Source organism: Myotis lucifugus, unplaced genomic scaffold (genome assembly GCF_000147115.1).
Source record: "Myotis lucifugus unplaced genomic scaffold, Myoluc2.0 scaffold_13, whole genome shotgun sequence".
In the NCBI taxonomy this organism is placed as follows: Eukaryota; Metazoa; Chordata; class Mammalia; order Chiroptera; family Vespertilionidae; genus Myotis; species Myotis lucifugus.
The window spans coordinates 10,266,790-10,272,376 of record NW_005871061.1 but is presented as its reverse complement, the minus strand read 5'-3'; the positions used below and the strand labels follow the sequence as shown (position 1 = coordinate 10,272,376).

The window sequence follows — 5,587 nt, the reverse complement described above, 5'->3', positions numbered from 1 at the left end:
AAAGGAGCTTCAATAAGGTTGACACCTGATTTCTCATCAGAAACCCTATAGGCCAGAAGAGAATGGCATGAAGTACTCAAGGTAATGGAAAGCAAGGATCTGAAACCAAGATTACTATATCTGGCAAGGCTATCATTCAAAGTAGATGGTCAAATAAAGAGCTTCCCAGAGAAAAAAGAAAAAAAAAAGGCTAAAGGAGTACACCACCACCAAGTCAGCATTACAAGAAATGCTAAAGGGACTTCTGTAATGAGAAGAAATAGAGAGAGAAACATAGCCATACAGAATTAAAATGGCAATAAATAAGTACCTATCAATAATAACCTTAAATGAAAATGGATTAAATGCTCCAATCAAAAGGCATGGGTGTTCTTGGTCATGAAGCGCATTCTGTTGTACAACCTCATGCTATCCATTCCCTGGCTCCTCGTGCTGCTAAAAGCCATTCACCTGATTCATATTCTCATATTCTGGATGCCAACCCTTTTTACCTAGAAACCTCTGTGGTTCTTGCATCCTAGTCGCTGTGACAGACACTTCCTGTCTTGGGTGGAGATGAGAGTTGAGGCCCTGGGTATTTCTTTCAGCAAGAGATGGCTCCAGATTACCTGCAACAGTGGCTTCCTCTGGTGAATTCTGCCAAGGCATAGCTGGACTTCAGTCTGCTGGAGAAGCACGACCAAAGAGATCCTATAGAGGAAGATGCTCTTTCTTTTCAGAGGGTATCTGGAATTCAGTGGTAGCCTTTGAAGCCTTCACAGCTTTCAGTGTGATGCTGTCTGCGTCACTGGGCTTGATAGGGCAGACTGAAGCAGAGACATAGTGAGCGAAACCCACAGGATAACCAATTTCAAGACTGTCCTGAGGGACAGGACTAATAGTTTAATCCAGCTGAAGTTGGTAATGATGACATTCCCAAGTCACCACTTTTCTCTGGTCTGGGGCCCACTCCAACTGCAGTGCACAGAGGACCTTGAACTTCTTGGAGAAGGGCAACAGAATCAACCAAAAAGTGGTGATGTGGAAGCTGCAATGAAAGGAGACAGGCTGCATCAGAATATGGACCTCCCATGTGCACAGAATAGTCTACCCTCAGGGTTCTCTGATTGCTCCTATTCAGAAACACTTATGGAAGTAGATATAGTTGAACAGCCCCTACTCGCTGTGCCTAGTTCGGCAGGCAGTCAAAATGCTAATGTCAAGAACGTCAGTGCATCTGATCTCACCTAAGATAATCCCTTGATGGAAGTGGAAACATCAAAATGTAACCCTTCATCTGAAATCTTCAGTAGTTCCATTTCCACTCATAATTTACTGCTCCCAGAAAGTAATGTGGAAATGACTGGAAGAATTGAAGACTGTGGGAATTGCTCCCCCATTGTAAGTCTCTGTGGAGTCAGTGGAAGAATCTTGCTCTTCCATCACAGAAGCCTTGAAGGAACTTCAAAGACTTCTGGTCACTGGTAGTGAACCAGCTTCAAAAATTACATCTGAAGAAGTTATCTGTCAATCAGAAACAGTAACTGAGGACCAAACAAGTTTGGGGGTCCTTTCTGAAAGAGATCCAGAGTGAACAGAGTTCACAAGTCTCCTTTCATCAGACCACATCTGTTTCAGTAAAGACAGAAAAAATAGTGGACACTTCAACTGGCACTGGAATGGAAGATGTAGAGGATAGTAACTTCAGGGGTCCAGCTGATGGCCTAGTAACTGACACGGAAGGTGTCCTCTGGTTTACAGAATCAGTAAATGAGAGCAGTTCTGTAATTCTAGCCTCAGCTAAAATGTCTAATCAATTACAATGCACCTTTGGTGTAGAAATTTCACCTAAAATTCTAGCAGGAAAGGAGGATGCACTCAATCAAACTTTGGAGCAAACTAAGTCCTTGTCATCAGATTTCATATTGGTTAAATATTTGGGTCAGGTCACATAGAATCCTGTAACAAATGGGCCTGAGACCAGAGAAGATGTCTGTCCTGAAGCTCAGGGCCACTTATTGAATTTGAGCCACCTATCAGCTATCCATGAAGTCCCTCAATTCTTCCACCATTACTTTTTCCTGCTGCAGACATTGACCAAATTCTCTGTGCTCGCTTTACTTTGCAGAAAGTTCTTAGGGCTTTGCAACAAGTTTGTGGAAATGCAGACCTTGCACTTCTTATTTTGCTAGCAAAGAACATAATAGTTCCTATATAATCATGGAAAAGTGGGCTAGACCATACTCCAATCCCTTGGGGGGAAAGCTATTATACACACATACACACACTCACCACATATACAGTATATGTAGAATCCTGCAAGCAGAATGCTGAACCAGATTTTTTTCAGCCAAAGTAAAATAAATAAATAAAAAGGCATAGGGTAGCTGAATGGATACAAAAACATGATCTAACTATATGATGTCTACAAGAGACCCACATAAGAACAAAAGACACACACAGGATGAGAGTGAAGGGATGGGGGGAAAATTTCCATGAAAATGGAAAAGAAAAAGTTGAAGGAGTAGCAATACTCATGTCTGACAAAATAGACTTCAAAATGAAGGCCATCACAAGAGACAAAATAGTTCACTACATAATACTGAAGGTATCAGTTCAACAAGAGGATATAACCCTGGTAAACATATATATGCACCCAACATAGGAGTACCTAAATATATATTTAAAAAACCAAAATCAAACAAACAAACAAAAAACTTCTAGAGGACTTTAAGGGAGAGAGCAACAAGAATACAATCACAGTAGGAGACTTTAACACTCCTCTGACTTCACTGGATAGATCTTCCAGACAAAAACTTAACAAGGAAACAGTGACTCTAAAGGACACACTGGATCAGATGAATTTAATTGACTTTTATAGAACATTTCACCCCAAAGCAGCAGAATATACATTCTCCCCAAGTGCACATGGATCATCACAAAGATAGACCACATGTTAGGATGCAAAACAAGTAACTACAAATTCAAGAAGGTTAAAATCCTATCAAGCATCTTCTCAGATCACAGTGGAATGAAATTAGAAATTAGCTACAGTAAAAACACCCAAAACATTCAAATACGTGGATGTTAAATAGCATGTTATTAAACAACTAGTGGCCTGGTGCACTGATTCATGCACACTGAAAGGAAATTAATTAGAAGGTGGACTTGGAGTGGGACTGGGCGAGACGGGCTGGACAGGCCCTGGAGCCAACCTTCCCCAGTCCCTCTCTGTCCAGCTGCACCTGGGGTGGGGCTGTGGCTCAAAGGGCGTTTGTGGAGTGAGCAGGAAATGTTTCCTTTGGCAGGTGTGGTCCCTCAGTCTGGCCTGAGGGGATCAGACCGAAACTGGCTCTCCAAGATCCCCTGAGGGGTCCCGGATAGTGAGAGGGCAGTTCTTAGGTGATGCACCCAAGAATCGGGCTCCCTTCTCTCTGATTCCAGGTGGGTCACCTGAGAACTGCTGCTGCCAAGTCACCACATCTCAGCAGCTCCTGCATTGAGCATCTGCCTCCTGGTGGTCACTGCACATCATACCTACCAGCTGGTTGGATGGTTGGATGGCCGAACGCTCGCTTAGCCTTTTGTATATGGGTTACCAATGACATCAAAAAAGAAATTTAGCACTAACTGGTTTGGCTCAGTGAATAGAGCATCGGCATGTGGACTCAAGGGTCCCAGGTTTGATTCCGGTCAAGGGCATGTACCTTGGTTGCGGGCACATCCCCAGTGGGGAGTGTGCAGGAGGCAGCTGATCGATGTTTCTCTCTCATGGATGTTTCTAACTCTCTATCCCTCTCCCTTCCTCTCTGTAAAAAATCAATAAAATATATTTTTTAAAAAAAAGAAATTTAAAAAATTCCTGGAAACAAATGAAAATGAACACACAATAACCCAAAATCTCTGGGACACAGCAAAAGCAGGGCTGAGAGGGGAAGTTCATAGCACTGCAAGCCTACCTCAAAAAAAAAAAAATCAACAACAAGCTATTTAACCCTACAACTTAAAGAACTAGAAAGAGAAAACAACAAATGCCCAGAGTAAGTAGAAGGAAATAAAGATTAGAGCAGAAATAAATAACATAGAGACTAAAAACACAATAAACAAATCAATGAAACCAAGAGCTGGTTCTTTGAAAGGATAAACAAAATTGATGAACCATTAACCAGACTCATCAAGAAACAAAGAGAGAGGACCCAAATAAATAAAATGAGAAACAAAAGTGGAGAAATAAACACTGACACCACAGAAATACAGAGTATTGTAAGAAATTACTATGAACAACTATATGCCAACAAGATGGACAATATGGATGAAATGGGAAAATTCCTAAAAAAAATACAATCTACCAAAAGTAAATCAGGAAGAATAAGAAGACCTAATAGGCCAATAACAACTTATTAAATAGAAACAGTTATCAAAAAACTCCCAGCAAACAAAAGCCCAGGTCCAGAAGGCTTCACAGGGGATTTTTGCCAAATATCAAAGAACTAACACCTATAATCCTCAAACTATTCCAAAAAATCTAAGGGGAAGGACCACTTCTATAATCTTTTTAGAGGCCAGCATTATTCTAATTCCAAAATCAGATAAAGACACTACAAAGAAAGATAATCACAGGCCAATATCTCTGATCAACATAGACATTAAAATCCTCAACAAAATGTTAGCAAAAAAAATCCAGCAATATATTAAAAAAATTATACATCATGACCAAGTGTGATTTATTCCAGGGATGCAAGGCTGGTACATTATTAGCAAATCAATAAACATGATACATCACATAAACAAATTGAAAGACAAAAATCACGTGATCATATCAATAGACAAAGAAAAAGCATTCGATAAAATCCAACACCCATTTTTTAAATAAAAACTCTCAGCAAAGGGGGCATAGAGGGAGCATATCTCAACATGATAAAGGCCATATATGACAAACCTACAGTGAACATCATACTAAATGGGCAAAACCTAAAACCATTTCCCCTAAGAACAGGAACAAGACAAGGAGGTCCACTTTCACCACTCTTTTTTAAATATATTTTATTGATTTTTTACAGAGAGGAAGGGAGAGGGATAGAGAGTTAGAAACATCCATGAGAGAGAAACATCGATCAGCTGCCTCCTGAACACCCCCTACTGGGGATGTGCCCACAACCAAGGTACATGCCCTTGACCAGAATCGAACCTGGGACTCTTCAGTCCACAGGCCGATGCTCTAGCCACTGAGCAAAACTGGTCAGGGCCACTTTCACTACTCTTATTCAACATTGCACTGGAAGTCCTAGCTACAGCAAGCAGTCAAGAAGAAAAAATAAAAGGCATCCAAATTGGAAAGGAGGAAGTAAAACACTCATTATTTGCAGATGACATGATACTGTACATAGAAAACCCTAAAGACTCCATAAAAAACTACTAGATTTAATAAATTAGTTTGGCAATGAGGCAGGATACAAAATCAATACCCAAAAATCAATGGCTTTTTAATATACCAATAATGAATCCACAGCAAGAGAAACTAAATAAGCAATCCCATTTACCACTGCAACAACAACAACAACAGAAATTAAGATAGTTAAGAATAAACTTAACCAAGGAAGCAAAAGAC

The 5,587-nt window shown here is 40.4% G+C and overlaps 1 pseudogene; it reads left to right on the top strand.

Moving 5' to 3' along the window:
• The first annotated feature begins 906 nt into the window (after positions 1–906).
• Positions 907–2,197, top strand: LOC102427494 (annotated as a pseudogene).
• The last annotated feature ends 3,390 nt before the right edge of the window (positions 2,198–5,587 follow it).